The sequence below is a fragment of the Anopheles coluzzii genome, chromosome X, assembly GCF_943734685.1.
Source record: "Anopheles coluzzii chromosome X, AcolN3, whole genome shotgun sequence".
Classification (NCBI taxonomy): Eukaryota; Metazoa; Arthropoda; class Insecta; order Diptera; family Culicidae; genus Anopheles; species Anopheles coluzzii.
The window spans coordinates 3501918-3515089 of record NC_064669.1 but is presented as its reverse complement, the minus strand read 5'-3'; positions in this window follow the sequence as shown (position 1 = coordinate 3515089).

The window sequence follows — 13172 nt, the reverse complement described above, 5'->3', positions numbered from 1 at the left end:
CTGAGCATCCGAGGTTCATCCGTGCCTCGGATATTTCAAATGTAGACATTTTCAAAAAATAAAACAGTTAAACAGTGCGTTGTTTCCGTGGAATGGGATGGTTGATGTGGGAAACTTACACAATCCTCTATATTTTCTATTATAAAGCATTCAATGCAAGGTAATTTACTTTAGTTTTACTTTGCGTAATTCTTCCATCAAATTAATTCCATTTGCTATTAAAGCCAGGCTCATTACAGGGTTTTCCAGGAGTTCTCAGAGCTGTGGGACACTTTATTGACGCTTTCATACGTGAAATGGGACGTGAATGGGTTAATGTAATGGGAATTGGACTCTATAGCACTCTTGTTGGACAAATGCAATAGGAATTTCCAAGTGGACAGGCGAAAAAGGGTGCGATAGAGTCCAATTTCTAACATATGAAATTCACTTCCAATAGGAAAGTCAAAGAAGTGTCCAACAACTACGAGAACCGCTGGAAAACCCTGTAAAGCAAAACCGAGCATGGCCGAATGCTTCTTTACATTTTTCGCAGTTCAAAATTACACCATTACGTATGCGACTTTTGACCAAAGCGGCAAAACTTATTAAGAGAAATACCCACAGTAGATATGAAGGTCTTTAAGAAGTTTAATATCACAATAATTCATACATTCTTTAAACCCGTTACGTTGTCCAGCTTTTTTTTCGGAAAAACAAAGCTACCAAAACGGTGATCTAAAGCTGAATCGAAAAAAACCAAAAAGTCTCCCAGAAGGAAGATGTTTTCCCCTTGATTCCGATCGCACATTAGCTCGGCAACTCGGCCGGAAAAGCCATCAGCAAAGACAAACACCACTTACGGGCCCGCACCAACCACCCGAACGATGCGACGGTTAATTGAGCCATCCCGGGGGCCAAAAATACACGTAATAGCCGCTGGCAGGCGGAAAAGCGGAAAAGCGTGACAGGAATTTCGAACTGTCTAGGCGAGGCAGACACGTAGATTATCGGCAAATAAAATATAAATCAACACTCACCACCCCCACCCACCCATCCACGGGGGATAGAAGACGGTGCCACCGCCGCCTCCCTCTGTTGTACAGCCCCGGTGTACAGCTGTAATTGATGTTAGAGGCTATTCTCAACCCCCGTGGTAGCCGCATATGGCCACAAACGTGCTCACTACTTCCCGCCTGTCCGGCCCCGCCCCATCGCCCCTGCTCACTGGTGTTTGCTCATTTTCGATTCATTTATTCGGCCAGGGCCCGGGCGACATATTTTCACTATCAAATCAAATGTGATCGGTTGGGCGGGCTCGGCCGCAAGGGGAAAGCGGGAGCTGCAGTGGGAAAACAAATAACCGCCGAAGCAGCGGCGCTTGAGTTGTTGAGGAGCGCATGCGAACGCTCACCGAACGACCAACTTGACACAAAATCTGCCCCTTTTTCTTCGGCGAATTGTTTGTTTCCCAATCAAACATTTGTTCATTTAACTTTGATATCCGGGCTAGGTAGGGGAAGGGGGGGGGGGGGAGGAGGCGAGGGTGAGGGCCTACTGCTTACATATGCTCGCACACGAGAATCGATACCACAAATGTCGTCCCGGGGAAGTGGGAAAACAAAAAAACATGGGAGTGTTATTTTCCTTGCCCACCCGCTGCTTTGATTTCGGTCCGGTTTTCCACTTGCCTGCGATTTTTCTCTCTCTCTCTCTCTCTCTCTCTCACTCTCTCTTGGAAATCCGATACGTCGTGCACCGTGCCCCGGGAAAAGTCATCGGAAACCAACCGCACACACACACACACACACACAAAGTACTTGCGCTGCTCGAGTGGGGGGCCAGTAATATGAGCTACCCGGCGAGGTGGAGTGGCTCGCACTGCGGGCGGTGCGGTTACTTTATTTTCGCCTCGCTTTTCATTCCCCCACTTCCCCCGGGGCCGTGGCCTGACCCCTTTGTTCCGGGCTCGCGGCTGAAGGGCCCACTCGCGCCGCCAAGGACTGCAAACAATCGCGCAATAATCGCGAACCAGCGACAGGTTCGCGAGCCCACTGCCAAAGGACATTCGCCCACATGTGGCGAAAAATATTGCACACTGCTCGAGTCAACACACACACACACACGCACACACTTGACTCGCGAGTGCTCGAGCAGTTCGCGGGGCTTGCTCGCACAATGTGCCCCGAATGGACCGGGAAAGGACCCACTCCCGGCGGTGCTGTTTTTCCTTCTGTGGAATTTTAGTTTTTTCGCTGCCCCTTTTTCTAGCGACGTTTGGAGGCTTTTCATTGCACACAACAAAAAAAAGCAGGCCCTCGAGTGTGGCACTTTCCACTGTACAAAAGCGATATTGTGTGAAAGTGCAGCCGTTTCTTTGCTTTGTTTGTTTGCACAGTGCGGGTAAAAGATACATATTTAACCATCGCTAGCTTCGAACAGTCATCTTTCTAACAAGCGCACCGGCCTACGCGAACCGATCCGCCCTGCACGCGCTACGCTCCTTCCGTGGGCCGCAAATCGTTCCACATTCCACGGGCGGCTAATCTTCGGGCTGGCACCAGGCTGGCCTCCGGTTTCATGGCCAGCTTGCGCTCCAAAGCGGGGACCGCGGCCGGGATTTAGTAATTTCATTTTTAACGACCACCACCACCACCGGTCGTAAAAGTGCGAAAGTGCACTTTAAAGGTGCTGGTGGTCATAACGCATAAAGGAAGATAAACCTGTGTACCGGCATAATTGCGACAAATTTAATCACATTCAATCGACCAACCGATCGATCCGGGCATCGCTGTGCGATCGCGGAAGGCCTGGCCGGGCCGGGACCAGGCGACATACAGCAATCGCTGCGCGCTGCTCGCAGTAAATGCGGCACCCTCGGGGTTGCTTTGCAGGGTTTGTGCTGGGGAAAGAATCGCGGGGAACGTGAACGTTTTGAAACTCTAAGTATGCCTTCTATTTGCCCTTTTTCTTGTGCTAACATTCAAATACACAAATTGTGTACAATTCTGGCTCAGCTTTGCAAGTAGTTTTCATGAGCTTAGGTTTTTTATTGAGCTTTTTCCAAGCACACGGTGAGTGACGCATACAAAAAGGATTTTTTTTTAATTTAAAAATGTCTTTTAATAATGTTGAGCTTGAATTGTAGGTGAGGTTTTACAACACTTATAACTGGTATAGCAAATCGACACAATCACAACGTCACAGTTCTTGTAGCAACATTTCGAACCAGGCCAAACTCTTCTTTCCTTCCGTGGCGCCCTCTGTGGAGAAGCTTTGGACCTACTCGCTGGAAACGTTGCGGCACTTGCACACAACACAGGTGAAACTTTTCAAAGCGGTTCCCAACCCGCAAAATCCGGCAATGCTATAAAATTTTCGACGTCGTGCATAAGTCGTGTGAACGTCCACCCGTCGTCGGGGCTACGTCGCTTATAAGAGGTTACTCGACGAAGCGAATTTTTTGAAATAGATTTCACGGCGAAAAACAGCAAAATTATGGGTGGTTTTGCTGATTTTGGGTTGTTGTATCGAATAGCAGCCACAAAAAAATAGATTTTATGGATGGCTACAAAAAAACGAATCTTGCCCTCCCCCCTTACTCCTTGCTTGTCGATAGTGGCGATCACACCAGCTGTTCATAGGCTGCTAGTGGTGGGAGTGATAACACGCTTGTCTGCTGTCCTCTTTATCCGTTCTTCCAGATCACAGTCGCTTTGTGTGACGTCGCTTCCCACCACCTCCTTCGTTCCCCTCTTTCTCCCAGCGGCTATTAGCGAATGCTTGACCTTGTGTGAGCGCGCTTGACTTGGGGTTATTGTTTTTTTCCTTCCCGTTTTTTTTGGCTGCTGATGCATTGTGCGTTGCCTGCAGGCGTCGTTCGAATCCGGATTTGATCACCGCGCAAAGTTGTCGTGTGGATGTATAAATCGATCTACCGTTGGAGCTATTTGCTGGTTCGATTGAATAAATGCTTCGTACGGGGTTTAAATTGTTTGTTAGTGTAGTTAGTTGCGCTTGTGCAAAAAAAGAAGAAGCAATCAAAGGACAATTATCAATGCACTAGTACGCACATGTGAAGCCAAACAATGCTTAAATAAACTTAACGGAAAGTCAAATGTTCAAATGACGAATGTTATCATTGAACACATGTTGTCTTTCCATTTATTACTTTTTTATCAATAATGCACAAACCCATCCAATCCTCCCCTACCCCTCTCTATCCCTTCATCCCTACCAATGGGGATTACAAGTAAGGATGCATTTTGTACTGTATTCTTGTATATTACCGTCTACTCTTCGGAAGAGAGAAAGGAACGTCTCCCCCGCCTCTCGCTCGATGCTGTAAGCAAGGAACACCCCGCCTCGACATGGCTGGCGCACGCATCGCTCGCTCGCGTTGCCTGGCTTGCTCTTTCTCTCGCCTTTTTTGGAGACGCATCATCGTTGCGGATGGTGCGGCGCGGCCATGTCGCTGCCTGGCGGGTGGCATAGAGAGTTGTGTTCTAGCCCGTCGCTGAACTCGCCATTGACGCAGCATGCGTAAGTGACGTTTATGCTGCATGCATTGTCGATAGCGCTGCGGCTGCGCTCGGGGATTGGCTGTGGCGACCGGCTCTCGGGAGCCTCACATGCCGGCGATGCAGCCGGACCTTTCACGCGCCAAGGTGCTCCACGCGTCCCCGCATTCTATGGATTGCTTGGTTGGTTTCGGCTGCCCCTCGTTGTCGTGATACCCGAACACAATACCACAACATACCAGTCCTAGGTTCAAGCCCCGTATGGTGCTAGTAGCTCAGGACTGGCTATCCCGCTATGGGTAAATCAATTAGTAACGTCAACTCGCACGACTTAACAACATGCTCGTCTTCGGTTCAATCCTCGTATGGGCTGACTATCCGGCTGCCGGCATGAACGCGCAGGGCGTTACGCCAAGATGAATAACAAAACAACAGGAGATCCGTGCTCAAGAGTGGTTGAGGCAGGTAGAAAAACAATGGTTGTTGTGTAAAATAAGAAAAAGATAAATAAACTTTCTACGATCCTCCGCTCATAAGATTGATGTAAACAATACTTTTGATTTCATTTTTAACAGAAATTTCTTTTCAAAGTGTGGCAGGAAGGAAGAACATTTACTTACAAAAAATGCATGTTGCTTCCTTCCTGTATGTCCTTCCCGCTCCTCCTTCCGCTCTTGTTTGCCCACCATTTCCTTACTTTCTTCCCTTTTCTTTCCTTTTTGATTCGTGTTGCTGATTAATAAGGCTAGCATAGTTTAATATACAAGGTACGGGCAGGGCGGCTTAACCAGTACGCAGTGGCTGATAAAGGGTATTGGGGGCTCTAGGCGATTAGACGAGTTGAGGCCCCCTGTAAATGGTGTTCTAGGGGGGGGGGGGGGGGTGGTTTCCGGCACTGCTTGCTGTAGGGATATTTAACAGTAAACCTGAAAAAAATTGCTGGGGGGGGGGAAGGGAGTTGTGCAAATGATTAGCCAGCCTCGGGGCCCCAACGTCCATCCTTCCGGGTGCCCTTGTCGCTAGTACTCTGTCCATAGGCATACTATAGACTAGCGAACTACGGAGCCCCTAAACCGGCGGAGCCCCAGGCGACCGCCTAGTCCGCCTACCGTAAGATTCGCCACTGCCAGTACGCAAATAAAGCGGCCGTGTGGGGCCCCCGCTCAAAAGTAAAATCGACTCGCTCGACACATTCGTGTGACCGCTTAGGGCCTGTACACCTGTTAATCCGCCACTGGGTGGGGGTCGACCTACCGGGTGGGAACCATCCGTAAACGATCCGGATCATTTGGGCCGACTCGAACTCGTTGCTCCCACGGGACGGGATGGTGGCTGGCGAACTACATACTGCACTCGCTGACATACCAGCGCTCCGTGGAGCCACGTGATCGACTGCGTCGAGTCCGTGGCCGAAAAGACCCCACAGCTCCCTGCCATCTTCCTGATCTCTTTGTTGTACAGGTGATCTTGCATCCCTTACGAGCCGAGGCTTAGCGCAGCAATTCAAGCCACATCCTCCCGTACAAAGTTTCTTCTTCTTTGAAGTAACGACCAATACTGTGGACCGGGCTGTAACAGCTTCTTCTTTACCTTACTAAAACCACGTTATCGGATAGTCAGTTCTTCATACCTGAGGAATGGTCCGGATGAGAATCGAACGCGTATGGCCTCGTAGGAAACGGTTTAATCACATCATGCGTTCAATGAGTCTGTGTGCATGTCAAATAGAGCAGCAGAATGACGTTTAAATCGCATTCTGCCGCTTAGTTTAAAGGGTATACAATATGCGGCATTTTATTGTTGCCCGTCCGTGTAAAATGTACCAAATCTACACACAACATCATACATGTGCTTTAGGTTTTTTTTTTTAAATTCAGGACCAAAGGCCGGGCTGTGTTGCTAAATTGTGTTGTTGTGCTAGCCAAAACGTTGTCCGTACAGTGTGGCACATAAACGTGCACGAATTTGTGCAGCATTGGGTGTGCCAGAGCCATTGCTTCTAACAATTTACATTTAACTAACTAACGGATCAGGAGGATGACTATCGTTCCCAGCCGATGCCACACATGGGAATAACAAGGAGAAAGAAAACTCCCTCACGTGCGAGAAAGAGCAGCAACAACCACAGCTTTGCGCCTATAACATGGTGAGAATGCGACGGGACACCATCGTTTGTGAGCGTGAGCGAAACAGAAGTCAGAACCATAATCTTCCCATCCATAATCAGCCACCATAATTTGTGTGTGTGTGTTCGCCCCATACAAATGGTATAATTTTTATTTTCGCTTGGTCGTAAATCGCGGCGAAAACCGCCTTTTGCGGGTTGGGTTCATGCACATTAGAGATGGGTAACACTGACCAAACAAGCGGAGTTGGTTCCGAACGGTTGCAGCATACATCGGAACCAGTTCCGGAAGGTAGGTTCTATCAGCCGTTAGAACCATCCAGATCGTCGGAAGTGATACTGTCGGAGGTACCGGAATCTTTGTGGATCGTCGGAATAGACCAGTTCGTACAGAATCGTAGCTTGCTTGGCGTAAATTTTAGACGACTGTTCGTACAACAAGTGTTACCAACGCCCGGTTCTATGCCCATAGTACAGTGGAGCGCCGTTTACCCGGGTACCTTTTATCCGGTTATCCGTTTATCCGTGCTGTTGAAAAATGATGACATTGCGTGCTGAGGAGGATATTTGAAATAGCGGTTACCAGAGCATTTTGTCATAGCAAAATACGCTATCCCAAGTGCCACAAATCCACTAAACGACCACTAAACGGCGTCTAAACGACTCAAGTTCTCTACCTAAACGGAATATAGAAAGACTTCGTTTAGCAGACGGCAAACGACTCATGCATTCTAAAAATAGCGAAAAAGCTGGTGGCGCTCTCTGTTGGTGGGATACCCCAACCAGTTGAGCTTCATCGCTTGGAGGAGAGCTTTCTCATTTCCTCTGTACTGTTGTATGGTTTCGCATTGAAGTTATGCATCGCTAGAACTAGAACGGCGATACAATTGTTTAAATACTAAACTCCATAGGAAACCACCAGCACTGAGCAAGTGAGATTTGAGTAATGGTCGTTGGTGTTGATACCCACGTATCTGACCACACGACCATTCATATAGATTTTTGCTCAGAAAGTTATAAGGCTATATAGGTCATGATAAGATGAAACTTGTCGAAACACATTGCAAGAAAAGGATAGCAATATAATAATCAGTTTGAATAAGCCATCTATTGATCAAACCAATGAAGCTGTGGAGCTTTCATTTTTTTTCTATGGATATTCAATTTTCCAGTCGTTTAAGCTTAATCTGTGGCGCTTGGGATAATTCATAGCACATTTCAAATATTCTCTTCGGAAAAACATGAAGTTTATAAAACTGGCCAGGTTTTACCAAAACATAATATTAATTTCAAAAACAAACCAGGATTTTGTGATAAAATAAATACTTTGACTCATTATCCGTGTTTTTCGACTACCCGTGCGAGGGCGAGTCCCGAAGAGCCCGGATAATCGGCGCTCCACTGTATAACTGTACTCTATTGAGATAGTGAACTATTGAGCAAATACTGTACACTTGAGCAAAAATAAATAAATAAATATGAAACCACTGTCTACGTTTATCTCAACATATCAATATTTATTTTCCATTCCTGTTTTTTTTTCTTAACAGTGCAAAGTATCTATCCAAAGAAATGCTAGCTAAGAAGAGTTTACTTAATTCTGTTGGGAAATTTTGTTCATTAGGGTCAGTACACCTACTCAGGATTGACCAAAGATTTTACTGAAAATAAAAGAAACAAATAAAAGCAGATGGTTCTAGTTGAAACAATCGCTTAAACGGTTATCAAACACGGCTAAACACTGTCATATTCGGTTGGAGTTTATCCTTCAAATGCGGGATTTGGCATAGAATATTTACTAGAATAGAATATGATTTTGATGCTAATTTATTTTGAACCTTCATCATACATTCTATGGAAAATATTCTATTTGACAAATAAAAACCTACTTCGAGCAAAACCGAATCGCTCACGTCCGATTCCGATTGTCAGAACGGCGTTTATCTGTCAAACGTCATCTGGCAGGTAAACTCCATTCGGGAAAGGCAGTTTTAGCCGTGTGAACACACTGTAACGCTACGTAACGCTTCTTTTTTCGGTCTGCCAATTTCGTTGCAATGCAAGGTGTATGTATTAAGAAGGTGAAGTCTTGTCGCGTTTGCCTGATACTTCCATGATTGAGCGATCTTATGTCAAAACGCATACAATTTCCCATAGCCCCCTTCCAGCCCTCAGCTATTTTTATACCAGAGCCTCCAGTATTGTTACGTGAAGTTGTGTAATGTCAATTTGTTCTGAATGTCTTCACCTTCTATGTACATACACCTTGGTTGCGGTGGTTTTTCGGTCTGTTCGACAACGGCCTGAGAGTACACACAGTTGTTCTGGCTCTGATTCGATAGGCTGTTGGGCAGAACGAGGCGGTATGTTGATTTTCTTCACTGGGCGTCAAGTCCGATTTGGTTGTTTTGGTCACTCCCAATTTACCACCATCTACCTAGTGAAGAAGGACAAAAATAAAGTACAGTGGAGCGCCGTTTATCCGGGCTTCTCAGGACTTGACCTCGCCCGGATAAGTGAATAACACGGATAATGAGTCAAATGATATATTTTATCACCAATTCTTGATTAATTTTTGGAAAATTATCTTATTTTTTGATAAAAATAACCTAGTTTTTATTAACTTCATGCTTTTTCCACAAGAATATTTCAAATTTGCCTTGAATTATCGGGTCTTTTGTTATGACAATGTGCTCTTTTAACCGCTTTTTCAAATATCCTCCTCATAACGCAATATCACCATTGTATTGAACTGTCATTTCTCAACAGCACGGATAAACGGACAGCCGGATAAAAGGTACCCGAATAAACGGCGCTCCACTGTAAGTAAGTTTCACACAGGCCTTCCCAGCCAGACAAAACGGGCTAAACAACCTCTGTCTTACCGCTAAATTACCAGTAATTTAAGAGTAATTTAGTGGCGAGTTAGCAGTGTTTAATTTATCCATTCGAGCAGTTTTTTTATAGATCCTATTCCTTCCTCTATGTTATTTTTATTCTTTTCGTCGAAATTGTTAATAAATAACACGAAATGTATAAGATTATGGTTTAATGGTTATATTTCATCATTTTTCTTAAGTTCTACAAACGATTATGATGTTTTTTTACAATGCACTAATAAATGTAATTTCTCGGCTGAATTTTACATTTCCCAGTTTTGAACATGTCGCCGACGTCTTCTTCCGCTAAAAGATCATTAAAACAATATTCGTTTTGTTCTTGCCACAGACAAAAAACTGCTCGAATGGGAAATTAACAGAAGGCTGGCTGGCTGGGTCACGTTTGCTGCTCGTATTAACTTTTTTAGCAATTTGTACATTTTGTGACACTCCAACGGCCAACTCACAAGGTGTGTTTATTAAGGAGGTGAATTGTTAGCGCGTTTTCCGGGCGCCATCATTGAGTATTGTTATGTCAAATCGCATACAATTTTCTATACCCCCCTCCAGCCTTCCCCGATTTTAATACCGGAGCCCCCAGTATTGTTATGTCAAGTCGTGAAATGTCAATTTGCTCTGAAGCACTTCACCTCCTAATATCCATACACCTTGCTTCACCTCCTAATATCCATACACCTTGGCTGTCAAAATGAAGATGTCAAATGCCATTGCACTATGTCCACCGCGACTATCCATTGTGCAATTTGGAAAATAGACTACGGTTAAGCGAAGCGGTCAACTCGAATTCCGTTTTTCTCCCGAGTGGCGTTGTGCACGACCGTAGTGGCCACGATAGCAAAGCAAACTAGTGCCGCAAGACTTAATTGATTTAAGCGAGAAACCGACGTACCGATGGAGCAGCTACCGGAAGATCCGCCATTGATGCACTGGCTGTCCCGCAAACGCTGGACGCTCGGGAAGTTTGTGTCCACCCGGTTGTACCCGGTCGCGGTCGTGGTGGGGCCGCACACCAGCATCGCCACCCAGTTGATGCTGCACACCGGGGAGGTGGTGGGCGCACGGTTCGCCTGCCTGCGCGAGCTGCTACCGCCAACGGATGTTAATTGCAATGTGGCCAACGGCAAGTTCGTGATTGTCGTCCATGGACGCCTGAAAGGGATGTTCGGGCGGGTGATTGGCTCCTATGAAAGCCGGCTGATTGTGCGCAACTGCCACGGGTCGGCACCGCTGAAGGCCAGGGGCTGCACGAACATCGAAACGTTCCTCTTTACCGTCAACTGTGCGAACGTGTTGAAGCAGTGCGAAGGATCGCACTCCGCCATCAAGACGTTGGCCCGCAAACTATTTCCACTGCCAACATCGCTGCCCACCATCCTGGAGGATTCGGAGTCGAGTGATGATGAGGAGGAGGACGGTTCCGCATCGGGCTACAGCGCAGACGACGAACAGGATGACGACAACGACGACGGTGAAACCGATTCCTGCTAGGTGACCGAACTTTGAGATGGTTGAGTAGAACATGGAGGATGTTATGGTGGCCATTGCATTACTCTAAGGCTAATCTTAATGTCCCGGCAAGCGATGTTTTAAAGCAACGAACGATTTGTTAATAAACCGTTGTTTATTTCAAGGGTAATTGCTTAGTACAGTGGTTGGCAGGATTGCGCGATTGTGATTTCTGTTCGGCAGTGTGTTGTGCTGTGGTGGCCGGGGGACAGCGCCATTAAGGATGGAGTTGGACATTACAGTGGCAGAATGGTCTAACCAAGCACGGGGTGAGTATTCTGATACATTAGACTGGAAAAGTAAAGGATAGCTTCGAAAAGAATTTGCATAGCATGTAACGTAGAGCATTATGTAACGAATGCGAAACATGGGTATTTCAGACTCGTTTTCCATAACCTCTGCCATGTGTTAGGTAATGTAATTCCAGATGCAACACGTCACAGATGCGAGAGCGTGTCTATAATGCAAAGTCCCTAACTTTAAGGCGGCCTAAGTCATCTACGCAAAAACACCACGATGCTCCTACTGGATAGAACTTCCTCTACCCGTTCTCGAGTGTGCCACGATGTCGTTTCTATTTTCTTTTCCCATTCCCTAGTTGCAATGCCTCCCTTCGACGGACCTCTTTATTTGATTAATCTCCAATATTGCTCAGTAACCAATGCGTCCTGGTTTCTTTCTTCTTCTTTGTCTTTGTGGAGCAGGGTGTAATCTGCTATACTCTCGAGACGAATGTTTCATACAGGCATATTCTTCCTGGTTTAGTCTAATGTGTTTTGGTGTCTAAAGTGTTGGCGTATCGTAACTCAGCTTGTAGCAATACTAACAAAGTGTGCAATAGGCGTTTATAGGAAGTGTATGCGGGCATCGTGGTAATAGTCCTTGCGTTACCATTAACCATTTTAGTCGCCATCTGCTTCAGACTAACACTGCTGCTCAGGTGATTGGTATTCCTTAAAATGTTTCAAAAAAATAACTTCAATGTACTGATTATCAATCCTTCATTTTTTTTTTTTCAAATTTGTCTGCAGATTGCCAGGTTTGGCTGAGAAAAGGCATAATGGAAGCGGGGAATAGTAAAATCAGGCTCAGGTAAGTCACTGCTACAATGCTTGGCGAGTAATCACACAAATACCATACGACGCTGGAAGTATTGAAGCATGAGGTAAACTACACCTCAACTGTGACACACGTTGAAAAGCTTACTATTCAAGTTTCATGTAGTCTATGGTTGCATTGCTGGTTTGTGTTTGCAACCACACTTTTGAATAGCATAATCGATAGAACATGAGCATTTATCCAATGGTCGTTTGCTCTAGCATCTCGGTGGCAGTTTATTTCACAAGTCTGCTAAACTTTTACTTCAATACCTAAAGTAAAACGTAAACTAACACGTAAACGTATCTTGGTCCAGAGCTCAAAATCCGCACCATTTTCAATGAGATGGTTGTGCTTTGAGATTATCTACTATTTTTGGACTGGGAATTATGCTACCAGCAATAACAGCAATAAGGTTGATGTATCATAAATTTGCATAATAATTTGGTCAAATTATTATCCGTATGCTGTGTATGAAGCATGATAAACACTCCTAAAACACCAAAAAATACTACACCTAAGCATTAAGTAGTGCTTAAAATTTAATACAACGTGTATTAAAAGATTGCATAAAAGTGTTCTGCTTTTAGAACTGTTGCAATAAAACAATAAGCTTTTGAAGCTCTCATCTAAAGCTCCAACCCTTGAGAGACTTGCATTTTTGACACACTCTAGATAACATGGACCACATAACTCAAAGTCAAATAAGGCTGGCTGAAGTTTTATTGCACGAAAGCATTACAGGAACCACGCTTTTAAAGCACTACGTGCCGGAAGCTCACTGAGTTACTGAGGAAAATCTATTACGCGAATGCAATCAGTCTCGACAAGGTCGACCTACTTGATTCAGAGTAGAGACTTAACTTAAGCTTAACCTGAACTGGGAGAACTTGATTATGCTTTGAAGCGTCAAAACACTCAACACCGAGTTCGGTTTTTGGAGTAGTTACGATATAGGACGAAGTCTATAGAATGCAAAGGTCGATGCATAGCACGATTTCGGTTCACCATTCTCAAAGGAAGGTTTGACAAATGGAAAACTGT